At 40.7% G+C, this 14082-nt stretch overlaps 1 protein-coding gene across 1 annotated transcript in view; it reads right to left on the minus strand.

The window, feature by feature from the left end:
• The window catches only part of ANKHD1 (ankyrin repeat and KH domain containing 1), a 195988-nt gene that overhangs the window by 158246 nt on the left and 23660 nt on the right, over positions 1-14082 (minus strand). The window lies entirely within an intron of this gene.

The following is a 14082-nucleotide window of genomic DNA, read 5'->3' on the forward strand; positions in this document are numbered from 1 at the left end:
CAGAGTAAATATTGCTATACCTTAAAATGAAGAGAGATGAACGACATCTTCAGATTTCAAATAAAAAGTATGCTGAGAAAAGCCGATTCCTTACAGAAGTAGATGACTGAAGTCAGGTTTAAGAAAGTTATCATAGCTAAGTTTCACATTTCAGGTTGTGGGGTTGTTTTTTTGGGGGGTGGGGTGTTTTTCAAAAGGCGGAAGCTTTAGGACTATTCCAACATCTCAACACCTTAACTTTGCTGGATTACAAGAAAAGAGCATAGCATTACAGGAACTAGTACAGCTCAAATTTACTTCTGTGTATTACATAAATTCTACCAGTTTACGGTTACAGGAGAAATTTTAAATTCTCTTCGAAGGAGAAGCTTAGTGAAAGGGGCTCCCATCAAAAAAAAAAAAAAAAAAATGTAGCCTTTGGAACAGAAGCACTTTCCAAATATTGATGTTAATTTGACTTACGCCAGAAAAGGCCTATCAGATTAGAAACCTATAGCATTTAATCATGCAGAAACCTGTAAACTACTTAAGTTTATGATAGTATGCTTACAAAAATAAAAGATTAATGATACTACATGCAAGAGACTTCAGATAGTCTCTGATACAATAAAGCAAACATTTTTAAATATCACATACCATATATTCCTTCCCACTCTGAATCTTTAGGCAGTGAAGAGAGAGAATGAACAAGTCACTATAATAGATCAGTATCTCCAAAGGCAAAAATATTCAAGGTACAATCAACAAAAATAGAGTATCTTAATTGTACAGCCCCAGTATCCAACAGAACTATAATTAGAATTAGGCCTGCCAGATTTTTATTGATAGGTACTGTTTCATTATTTAGTTGCTTCAAAATATATACTTATTTTAATTCAAACTACTCCCTCACAGAACACAGGAGTACTGTATCACAGAACAAGTTGTAAAAAAGGTATTTTTGTAAATTAGTTTAAGCAGATTTCAGTCAGTCATTCTTACAAATAAGACTTGAATTTCTAAATTGCCAGGAAGAGCTACTACACACTTCTGCACACTGCCAATTTTGTATTTTAAGTTGCAGTCTGACCAAACTTCAGTGTGCACTGGAATTATACCACCACCTAAAGCTCAATAAAAGTATTTCTGCTGTACTGAATTTTCCCCCCTCCATCATGCCATGGATTTAAAATTTGTAAAATAAATTTGGACAGGGGTGCTAGATGAAGAAGATGGATTTTTTGCACGAGTGTGTAATACCAAGCAAAAATATGACCTTGGAAACACTGCCAAGGAGCGATGCACTTGTCCAATTACTAAGTCAATTCTCCATCAGTTAGGACATGTTCCAATCTCTGTTCATGTTACTGCTAATATCCCTTTCATTTTAAGTATGTACATTGAGTAAATTGGAACACATACATACATTGTGAATTTAAATTCAAGTCATTTTCTGATAGAATTTATTGTGAGCAACATCCTAGATCCTTACCCCTAATTATTAACATCTACTTTCATTCATCACTTATGGAATAAATTTTCAATTGCAGTGTCTTTTGTTCTTTAAGCACAATTTTGTCATTAAAATAAATGTAAGCAGAAACTACAGCCTTGCAAACAACTGAAATGTCATGGGCATTTGAGAGAGTCTGGATAAGCAAGGAATCAGTCCCTAGAGATCTCACCTAGTAATTCCCACCTACTTTGACCACCACTTTCAATGGAATGCTGCTTCGACCCAATTAGGGCCTGGTTTTCAGAAGTGCTGAGCAACTATAACTTCAGTTTTAATCAGTGAAATCTAAAGGTACTCATCACCTTTGAAAACTCAGGTTCTTGTGCAATATACTATCAAATTTATCTTGCCATGATTAATACCCAGTGGCTGGCAACTGATCACTTTCTCCAAAATATTTACTGAATTCTGGACTGCAAGTCTTCTCCTGGTCAAGAACATTACTGACCTCAAAACAGCCTGCTGACTACGCTATCTCCCACCTCCCCAAATCCCAGCAGGTTAGGTTGATCTGATAGGATATTTTTGTAAAACGAAGTTGACCGCTATTTACAACCACTAAATATTTTCAATCCATTCTTTCAATTTGACCTTAGGACAGAAATAAAACTAGCATGTTTGATTCATGCTTCCAGCTATTCATTTAAAAGAGGGAATATAACATGGGGCATTCTGTGCCCTCCCTACCCACCAAAATATAGCCAGCCCAGGTGACATAACTGTGCTCTTCATTCCCACCAAGACTTACAAACACCATCAGGCACTGATTGCCCAGCCAGCTATTGAATTCAGACAGGATTAATGGACAACTAGCATTAAAAAGAGATTGGTGTTCTACCACTGCTGATTACTTCAACACAGATAATATGATCACCATATGCAGATCTGCCAAGAGCTCTAGAAGCTACAGAGTTCCCCTTACCTGTTTTTACAGATTCCCATATTACCCTGTTTTGCACAGCTTTCTCCTCTGATTGATTACAGATCTCTCTGTTGCCCGTTTGAATTCTAATCTGGATTCATCACAAACTTGTATGTCAGCAGACAAAGAACCTGTCCTTAGTTGAACAGATTCTTTGTTCCCCCTCAAACAAAATGTCTAAGTTTCCCCACTAACTTTCTTACAAGAGAGGCCTCTAGTCTCTTCCTGTAAGGACATGGCATAGATGGGATTTCTGAGGAAGTCAACCATGAAGTCCTGCTGGTCACCTTACAAATAAGGTTCCAACATAATTTTACACAAGCTTGGCTTCACACTGTTTAGTACCTACAGTACATGCATGACTACTACTAGATTACCAGTGATGGTTAAAAGGTTATCAGCCAAGGAGATCATACATTATGTTGGCAACATACCATTCAGTTCTGTTTCCTTGAATATAAACAGCTCTGTAGATCAATAGGATCCCATTCCATCACTTGCCTGTGTAAGTCCTCAGCAAGAATTCAGGGGTCTGAGGTAGTAGAGGTGAACTGATTCCTTATCCCCATTTACTCCTGCATTTGTTCAATGCTTGATTGTCAGCACATACTTTTTACAAGTTTATTTTGAGGAAGCAAGCAATTTTTGGGAAGATCTGTCATTTAGATCACATGCACAGAAGATTTCCCAAGCTGGATAACAGTTTTCAGCAACTTTCTGCATATAGTTTCTCACACGAGACAAACTGATAAAACAAACTCTTAAAACAATTTAAGAATTAACTTCTTGAAATGTTTCCAAATTACAGAATTTGTACACTGTAAATGTGGTTTTGATTACATATTCCCATTTAGGATTTGCCCCAGTCCTACTTTCAAACCTAATTTATAATCACAATTTTTTACTCTAGCCTTGTCTTGTGTAACAAATCTTTCAATTAAGACTTTCAGTCTACAGGATCCCAAAGTGCTTTATGAACTTTACAAAGTTGATTATAGATACATAGTTTCCTACCTAATGAAGTACAGTAGAATGTAGCAGTTTAACAAGACTGAATCTAGGTCTTCTCCTGGCACCCATCCTAAAATTCTGCATAAGGAATGCAATAATGAATTGTACCTATTAACATATGGTACTTCAATGGTTTATTCCTTTTAATTAGGGTCCCCATGTAAAGATTTTAAGTTCACAGAATGTTCTATGGAATTTGGCATTTTGCAAAACTGCAGTAGAACTCCATGTTTTGGGTGCAGAATCTGCCGTTTGGTTGCAACCAGGTGCCCCAACATTTTGCTCACATTGCCCCCCAAAGACCTTGGTACCTCCTCTTTCTGTGCTGCTTTCACCACAAGGAGGCCTGCATTACATAAGCAACACATTCACTTAGCCTGCTGCCCCATAAAGGGGGAGGCAGAAAATGAGAACAGCTCTCCTGAATTGTCACCACCCTGCGCGGGAAAACAGAAGTCAAGAATAAGCTGAACAACTGCGGGCACTGGACAGAGCTCTGTCCCACCCAGACTGAAGTATGATGGATTAAGGCAATATGGATTCAAATATATAGCCCTAACAACTACATCACAGCCCTACCATGCTCCTCCTCCCACCCCAAGCTAGGTGCTTGGTGGAAAGGGGCTCACTCCATCCCACCCTCCAGCAGCTGTTACTATCCCTACAAAGACCCTAAATATCCAGCCTTATTGGAGTTCCATAAAAGATATTACTGCACCTCCATAGAGGAAACCACAATTATGAAAAAACAACAAGCTAATTAAATTAATATTGCAGAGGAACTGAAGATTTGCTGCTGCAGAATTTGACTCTATTATGTTTAAGTACTCAGGGCCTTGATTTTAATGTAAAATGTGCATCTGGATCCCCAAGTGTCTTTCCCTTTTCAGTTTTTTTTTTTTTTTTTTTTAAGCTTCAAAACTGTTCTTGATGTGCTATTAATAGTCTTCTAAAGTGAAGGAAAACTATTGAAAGACTTCTCTGGTTTAGGATTACTTCCCAGCACCAGAACCTGATTATTAGTAAAGTAAGCCTTGTTTCTTAAAACTTTTCAAAGCATGAGATAAGACGACAATTTGTATTTGGTCCTAACGAAGCAGAAAGTGAAAGTTATCTGGTTTAACAGCCTTAAGTTTTTAAAATCAGTTTTTTGGGATGTGATCCAATCATTTAAGTACTATTTAACAAAAATATTGTGAAAAATGCTTGTTAACTCTGATTAAACAGGTTAATTTGAATGACCTCAGACCTCTGCCTGGAGGGGTGGGGGTGGGGAGAAAATCAGCCATGCTTTGAGACGAGTAAATAAAAGGTATTTTTTTTACATAGCAAAGAGGAATGCTCTTGCACTGGAAATTTTATTTAAGGTTTCCATAGCACTCAGAATCCAAAAACACAACATTTTCAATTAAAGCTTCTAGGAACTGTGCTCCTATCCACTTAGGAAAGGTGAGCTAAGTAAAACAGTGAAAGACTCCTGAAAATAAATCTTTAAAAAACAAAACAAAAAAAACCCAACACACAACATTCCAGATATATGTACAAGATTCTGAAACATTAACAGATACTTTGAATTCAACTCAGACCCACCAACCAGTATAGATGGGATCCACTTGTCACTCAAATAGGAATGGGAGCATTTACTCAGGGATTATGACTCTTCGAGGATGCAACGACCAAACAGATTAACTGAAAGAGTAATCACCTGACTAAACATCTCTAGCATTTGAATCATTAGCCTTTCAAAAGGACAAGTCATCAGGACATAGGTCCCAGAGTCAATAATGAACATGCCCATGTTAAGTCCTGAGAGCATCCACGGATTTGGGAGGCAAACTAGTTCTGCAAACCACACTCAACAAGACAAATCCAGGAATACAATTACAGACTTATCAGTGCATATCTTCCTCACTATTTTGCGGTACATAGTGGAAAAAGGACAGGAGAGATTAACGAACTCCAGACACTACCAGTAAGCAAACATACCTGATCATTCCACTTGACTCTCCAAATAGCTGCTTATGAAGCTGGTGAGCAAGCTGGTATCACAAACAGGTCTACAGCAGGTAGAACCCACATGAACAAGGACAACAACACTGAAGGCCCACTACGCAGGAAAGGTACATCATTTCAGGAACAGCTGAACTGTTTGTGCCTGCACTGGTTCAATGTTCCATGCTGTCCAATCTACACAGCACAAGGCCTTGAAATACAGTAACTCCTCGCTTAACGTTGTAGTTATATTCCTGAAAAATGCGACTTTAAGCAAAACGATGTTAAGCGAATCCAATTTCCCCATAAGAATTAATGTAAATGGGGGGGAGGGGATTAGATTCCAGGGAATTTTTTTTCACCAGACAAAAAACTATATATTATACACAGTATAAGTTTTAAACAAACAATTTAATCCTGTTCACAGCTATGATGATTGTGAAGTTTGGTTGAGGTGGTGAAGTCAGAGGGTGGAAGAGGAAGGGATATTCCCCAGGGAATGCCTTGCTGCTAAATGATGAACTAACACTCGGCTGAGCCCTCAAGGATTAACACATTGTTAATGTAGCCTCTCACACAAGGTAGCACGAACACGAGGGAGGGGAGACAGCATAGCAGACAGAGACAGACACACCTTGTGTGTGTGGGGGGGGGGGGAGGGGAAGAGAGATGCACACTGCCCCTTTAAGTAAGCTGACCCACTCTTAAGTGCATTGTCTTTTTAAGTGGATCAGGAAGTTGAGACAGCAGCTGCTGCCCCAAGCTCTCTCTGTCCATGTCCCCTCCCTGCTCTATATGGAGAAGGGGTAAGTGGGGTGCAGGAGCAGGGGGGAGGGGGACACCCTGACATTACCCCCCCTTGCTCCCCCCACAGCAAGCAGGAGTCTCTGGGAGCAGCTCCAATGCAGAGGGCAGGAGCAGCACATGGCAGTGGGGGGAGAGAGAGCTGAACTGCCGGCAATTGATAGCCTGCTGGGCGGCTGCAGCACAGAGAACTTGGGGGAGCTGATAGGGGGGCTGCCGGTCCACCCTGGTTACAAGACCCCACCAGCTAACTGCAACAGGCTGCTCTTCCTGCAAGCAGTGGACAAAGCAGGTGGCTGCCAAACAACGTTAGAAGGGAGCATTGCACAACTTTAAATGAGTATGTTCCCTAATTGATCAGCAATGTAACAATGTTAACCGGGATGACTTTAAGTGAGGAGTTACTGTAAACTGGTAATGCCAGCAGAAAGCATTTTCTTCCTCCAGGGTTTAAGGAAGAAAACAAAGCAGTACACCACTAGGCAGTACTGTTTAAAATCCATGATGGACACACGGTTTGGAAGCCTCATGTGAAGGTAGAAAGATTTGGTATTTTTATCTAAACCCGCCAGAGAAATGTGAACCCAAGTAGGAATGTGTGTGGAACGTCACCAGCAGTGCTAGTTCCTTTCAGCTCCCTTCAAATTAAGCTTTTTACCATCAAGCTACCACACTCAATATTTCCTTTAGTTTATCCTAATGATATTTAGCTTTTTCAATATAGATTCAAATACTGAGTAGTATTTAACTGAAAAAGTTTCACACAAAAATTTAGTACTTCTAGCACCTTACATCTTCAAAAGGTGAAGACAGAATTAACCTTCACAACAGTGCTGTGAGGTGGTGTGTATGTATACACTATTCCCAATTTTAGATGAGGAAAAAGAGTTTAACCTGCTCAAGGCCACAGTACAAGTTAGTGAGAACCAGGAACAGAAGCCATATATATCTCGACATGGTCCCACGCTAAATCCACTACATTACGTTATGTCTGATGACTATCCTCTGCTTTGGTACAAAGCTCAAGTTGCTGCAATCAACCAAATTTTAATTTTCATACCTAGATTTACAGGGTAATATTTAAGCAGAGTATTCAAATTAAAGTTCTTGACTGGACACGTTTAAAAATACATACTATTATATATTTTTCCAAAGCTACTTAGTCTACGTACTACTAGAAGATTTTTCACCCAAGCACTAAACTGAAGAAATATGATAGATTTCCCCATAGGTTATGTACTATGCTTATTGGTTCCCCCCAGTGATTTCTCCAGTCCAGTTTTAAGTTTGCTAAGTGATAGAATTGCCACTTCATTAGACAACAGAATAATACTGAAGTCTGTATGAAAGTGTTTCCTTATATTTAGCCTAGTTTTCCTTTGTTTAATGCCATCTCTTTATGTCTTGTCCCCTTAAACTACCACTTTTACCATTTATCTTAGTTTTATGCTGTTATTAATCACCATAGCATCTCAGCATCTTCCACTTAAAATCAATATCAACAGCTATGTTCCTAGTGGACTTCATGGAGTCCAACACTTCTCCCTTTATAGGTTAAGCTCTGCTTGGGGTACGGGAAAATAAGAATGGCGTTCAGATTGCAAGCGTCACAGCGGAAAGACTCAAAGCTTTGCAATGTCTCGTAAAGTGGGTTAGGCCCTAAATTCACCTGATCTCCTCTGCAATACTGTTCCCTAGGCCTGATCCCCCTGACAGAGAATGCGGTGTCTCCAGCTCTAATAGCCTCCTTTCTGGGCTCAATGATGTGCCTCTCCCAGAGGAGCACAGCTTTCTCAGTGGCTCATAGATCAAAATTTAGTCTGTGATGTAGCTGGTGTCTAATCCACTAATTGCTTAGAAAATTAGGACCAACTCCTTAATTTTGGCATTGGAAGTAGACTAGGAGCCAGTGGATTAATCTGAACATAGGCCTGATATGCTCATGGCAGCCTGAACCAAGAAGAAATAATTCCAGAATAATTCTCCCTTCTTAGTGATCACATCTTTCCTTTTGTCTCTTCCCTACCCTTCCTCGTTGTTCAGCTAAGAACTACCTATTACAGTTGTTCAACACTTCCCTTCATAAGACTCTGTTTTAAGTTGCTTAAAACTTTGCCATAACTAGCCATTCAGGCTGAACTTTTTCATGCCAGGTGTCTATGTCAGACTAAATTCCCCCCCCCCAAGTTTCAGCCAAAACAGGTCAGCCATTTGAGAACAAGGTTAAGGAAAATACACTGATTTGTTTATTCTAGTAACCTTTTCTTTGAGAAGCTATAGGGTCTCCATGGTTTAGAGTGGGGACTTGAAATTTGGCAGGGAAGTGGCCTGTGTGTCAGGGATGTGCTTTGCTGTTCCTGCGATACAGCCAAAATTCAGCAAGCCTTTGTAAAATTTCAATGTGCACATATTCAGAGATTTAGTTTAGCATCTAAATGTCTCTGAAGATTCCATCCTCACTGAGCATGATCCTGCCTTTTACAGCTCCTAGTGTGGACCAAACTGTGCATACACCATCCCCACAGAGTGGCTGTACATACTCCATACTCTCTGGGCTGGAGTATGTACAGCCACTCTGTGGGGATGGCATATGCTAAGACCAAACTTTCCCAGTAATTATGCCTTGGGGCCAGCTCAGCACCAGAACTGATAGCAGGGAAGGAATTTGTCTCCCTGTGCTCTCAATGACACCTGCTAGTGTGAAGCAGCCCGTCTCAAATGCATATAGGACAAGTGTGGGGGCAGGGGAGTAATTAGAAAACAAGGAAACTGGGATTGAAGCTGAGAAAGAAAAACTGACCATCGTGTATTGGGACTGGATGAATAAGGGAACTGGAAGCTTGAGGGGCAGGGAATGAGGTAAAGACTGGGACTAGAAAAAGCACAAAGATCAAATGGGCAGCTGGGAGAAGGGTCTGTCTGGACAAGGAGATAGATCTATCTGCCCTGGTTGCCAGTCTGATAAGGAGCTGGGGTCTCAGGAAGAGAACTGGGACCAGAAGCCAGGAAGGAACATCACACTATATACACTCAAGGGGGCCAAATTAAGTTGCACAAGCATTTCCTAAGTTTTGATGTCTGATGGCTTGTTAAAAGCCACATAAGAAGAGCATGAAGATTGCAAATTGAAAAACAGACATTCAGGGCCGGCTCCAGGCACCAATGCAGGAAGCAGGTGCTTGGGGCGGCCAATGGAAAGGGGCGGCACGTCCGGGTCTTCGGCGGCGGGTCCCTCAGTCCCTCTTGGAGGGAATGACCGGCCGCCGAATTGCCGCCAAAGAATGAAGCGGCACGATAGAGCTACCACCAATCGCGACTATCTTTTTTTTCTCTTCGCCGCTTGGAGCGGCAAAAAAGCTGGAGCCGGCCCTGCACACATGGCATCCTACTGATTCCCTACTGATGAACCATGTGGTGATGAACACAGAGCCACTGGGCAGACCACTGCCACTTGAACTAGTGGAGTATCTGATAGCAACAATACACTGTCATCCACTCCAGCACTGGAGGAGATGAGACATTTTGCAAGTCGGTTTCACAGATATTGACTGACAACAGAGGAAGGGTGACACTTTAGAACCTGGAATACAATTCAAAGTTCCCAAGAGAGTATTCTCTAGTGGTCTGAGCCTTCTCTTATTCCTCCAGAACATGTCCCCTGCCCCGCTCCTCTCTCTTCCCCACCTCTGGCTCCTCATTCCACGCCCACTCTCCTTGTCTACCCACTCTGCACTGGAAGGTACCTCAAGAGGTCATTAGTCCACTCCCCTGCACTCATGGCAGGACTAAGTATTATCTAGACTAGACCATCCCTGACAGAGGTTTGTCTAACGTGCTCTTAAAAATCTCCAATGATTGAGATTCCACAACCTCCCTAGGCAATTTATTCCAGTGCTTAACCACCCTGAAAGTTAGGAAGTTTTTCCTAATGTCCAACCTAACCTCCCTTGCTGCAATTTAAGCCCACTGCTTCTTGTCCTATCCTCAGAGGGTAAGAACAATAATTTTTCTTCCTCCTCCATGTAACAACCTTTTATGTCCTTGAAAACTTATGTCCGCTCTCAGTCTTCTCTTTTCCAGACTAAACAATTTTTTTCAACCTTCCCTCATTGGTCACGTTTTCTAGACTGCTCAGGCCTCTCATCCAAGTTGCAGTCTCCTTGCACAGTCAGTCCGAGTTTCCATTACAGCTGCTCATTGGATTGGTCACACCACCCACCCTAAGCTCCTAGTCCCAAACTCATTGTCCAACCAGTCTGAATCATCTCCACACACACATCCCCACAATCTCCCAGTCCCAGTTTCTCTTTCCATTCCCGCCTGCCGCCCCAGTTCCAGTCCCCACCTGGATCTGTGTTACAATATACTCCTTCCTCTCACCCAATACCCTGGTCTGGCTTTTGCTCGCTCTGCAAAAGAGTCAGATGGCTTCCTCCTACACCTGCGTGAGTGCCAGCACTGGGGTCATTGAGAGAACAACAGAGCTCTCAATTCCAGTAACCAGCCCCACATGGACCCAGAACAGCTTCAACCCTGTAGCCATGGGATGGAACATGCTCAGTCACTCCATGGAATAGCACATACAGAGTCTGGTCAACATTAGGAACTGAAAGCTGGAGCATGCACAGTGAGAACAATTCTCAGATTTTAGCTGCCATGAATTCTTGGAGCATGTGCAAAGAGTTCTCACAGGCTTATAAATTGGCCAAATTTGGGGAGATTTTCATGGAACAGCAAAAGAACATCCCTGACATAAAGGCCATCTCCCTGCCAAATTTCAAGTCCCTGCTCTTAAGTACAGGAGTGGCTGAAGCTTCTCAAAGAAAAGGTTGGACTTTTTAAATTGGCAATTCAATGTATTTTACCTTAGCCCCTTTCCCCAAAACTTCTCTGTGAGGCAGACACCTGGCATGGAAATTTTCAACCCAAACTATTAAAGTTCAACAAAATTCTAAGCAACTGAAAACAGGGTCTTATGGGAAGTGTCAAGCACCCTTAACAGTGATCCTACCAGCCCTGCCTATAATTTAGTTCTTCTAATCTTGTTATAAAGTCACTTTTACCCCGTAATTATTTTGTTGCTCCTCAGTGAACTGTATGGACCTGTGTAGTCCCCAGAAATTAACAATGCTTCCAGATGAAGTGTCCCTGCCTGGGGGAGTACAAAATAGAATATTTTACTTATGACTTCACACTGCCTTTAGCTGTCAAGCTATATCCTTCTTTTAGAGTGAAGTATTCTAGGGTTTGTTTTAGAAATTATACATTCCCCAATTAAGAGGAGATAAATTTCAAATAAGAGTCATGACTCATTTTTTCCCCACTATGGGTCAGGTGACTTAGCCCCTCCCCCCCATTGCAGCAACATCTTGAAACCTGACCTGGCTTTTCAGAAGGTAGCATTTGTCTACCAAAGGAAATCAGTTTCTAATAAAGGAAGAGTTATCTTAAGTCTTCTACTGTTTCTCACACTGCTTCAGATCCCCTACCCAACTTTCATTTTTTCCACTTACCATTCCCCTTTCAAAGAGCTCTAACCATGCTTCTTCCAAGCACTATCAGAAATAAACAAGAGGGAGCACTGGTTGACCAGAACTACTTTTAAAGGTGAAGCTGCCTTTTAAAAAATGTGTTAATTAAAAAGTGTTAGCTGACATTACCATTTTTTAAATCTTGACAGGGCCACTAACTTGTTCTTATGTTTAATCCTGTGAAATAACTTTGGATGCTACAAGTACAGGTGCAAACACAAAGCTTATGAAACAAGAAGCTTCATACAACCAGTCATTCAGACCCCCTTTCCACTCCAAATACACACCCAGAGCAACAGGCTTCAGAAATCTTCAGGATGGATATAGCACACTAGTAACAGTCTCTTCTCTTCTAACCCTCCTCTGGCAAAAGGGGCAACTCAAATGGGTCAAATATTTCAATTCCCGTGAGAGAGCCTTGGGACATTCTCTTCCACAGAGGCCAAGGGTTTGTCCATGAGACAGTTGTACCAGTTTTAAGTTAAATATGTTTAAGCACTATTTTAGTTGAACTAGTGTAAAACCATGTGTAGATACTCTGATCCTGTTTAAGTATGGCTTAGTTTGGTTTATCTTAAGTCAGTAAAGAACAGAACTAAGCTAAGCTAAAAGAAACTACTCTTAACTGAATAAATACCTACACACGGTTTTGTACTACTAATTAAATTGGTTTTAAAAAAACTTCACCTTTAAACTGGTGTAACTGCGTGGATAAATCTTAATGCCCCTTTTGGAGATATTTATACTGGAATAAAAAGGTGTGTGCTGTTTTAAAAATATGTTAGCAAACATTTTAAAAACCAGTCTATAAACAAGGCAAGGTGTATTTTAGCACATTAGTTAGTCACGGTATACCTTAGGCTTGCCTCAACCATCTAGCTTGTGTTGAAGTGTTTAAAATGTACCTTGTCCCAAGTAAACTAAAATTTTAATATGTCAAAATGTGTTAGCTATCATTTAAACACCCACCCCCCACCCCTACCTTAACCCAGTCTAGACATACCATCTGAAGGAGATAGTAAAAGACTGTTCTCTTCTTCCCCAAGGCCAGGAGGGTCTGTCCCTAGGAGATGGCTCACGGGAATTCATGCTTATCTACAGATCTGGTGTTTCTGCTGCCTCATGCCCCTTTCTCTGACTCTCTTTTCACTCATAACCCATTCTTCTCCTGGCAGCAGTTAATAATGCTGCCACCAATTCCTTGATGGGACAGCATGGAAAGCTGTCCCAGGGTTTGGACAGGGAGCTAGAAAAGAAAGTGGGTCAACATAGGTTTGGGCATTCCACTGTGAAATTGAATTTTGAGATTATGCACAATTTGGAAATACTGCCTAAAGCCTGAATGAATGACAGCCTTCCCCCAAATACGAAGCATATTTTGTGTGGGAGGCTGCTTATGCTCTTAAAACAGGAAAGCACTTGAAGTCATTGTCCTACCCAATTCTAAAATATTTTAAACTGAAGTTTGCCTTTACAAAAATTCAATTTGACCAGAAACCTACCAGTTTCAGCAAGTGTCTGTAAGTAACACTAAACACCACCAGGGTTTCTTGAAAGGGATATGTTTTCTTTGCATTGTTAACATTGTATACTTTCTGCATTTCTTAGCTTGCCATTTTCACTTTCTGGGTTTCATGCACTGGTACAATGCCGCAAATATTTGATTGCAAATACTAGAAGGTAACATTTAAATCCAATCAGTAACTGTTTTCATTGAAGTTCAACATTGTAGGGGCAGTATTTCTATTAAGAATTTGATTTTATTTTTCAGGCTCTAAAACCTAGATTTTTGTCATACCTCATGGTGACAAACGTAACTACAAATGAGAACATTTTGATTACATAAAGCTAGCACCAGGAAGTCTCTTATAATATAGAGGATAAACTATTTTGCATAGAGGTCAAAGACTGATTCAAGTGACTACAGCTGTATTTGACAGCCAAAGCAGAGCACCAACATTTCACCTGTAAGTTTATTGAAATAATGAGTTCAGGATTACATATCATTACTCTATGAGGGAAGGGGGAAATGGCAGTTTAGCAAACCAGTTTCCTTTCCTTGCTCCTTTAACCCTCATCCATAAAATTACTTTTACTCTTAGCCTGATTGATGACAAATGCCATTTACTTCACTTTATGGTTTCTTACATTATAAATGAAGTAATACTAACCCAGAAAGCCTCTTAAATGAGAAACTATGAACTGTCACTTTTCTCAGGCTCTCCACCATCAAAACACATTTTAAACCTGGTCAACGTTTCATGTGACCAAAAAACAACAAATGACTGAACTTGTGAAGGTAAAGCTTCCAGTTACAAGAAAATACT

The sequence above is a fragment of the Emys orbicularis genome, chromosome 8 (genome assembly GCF_028017835.1).
Source record: "Emys orbicularis isolate rEmyOrb1 chromosome 8, rEmyOrb1.hap1, whole genome shotgun sequence".
In the NCBI taxonomy this organism is placed as follows: Eukaryota; Metazoa; Chordata; order Testudines; family Emydidae; genus Emys; species Emys orbicularis.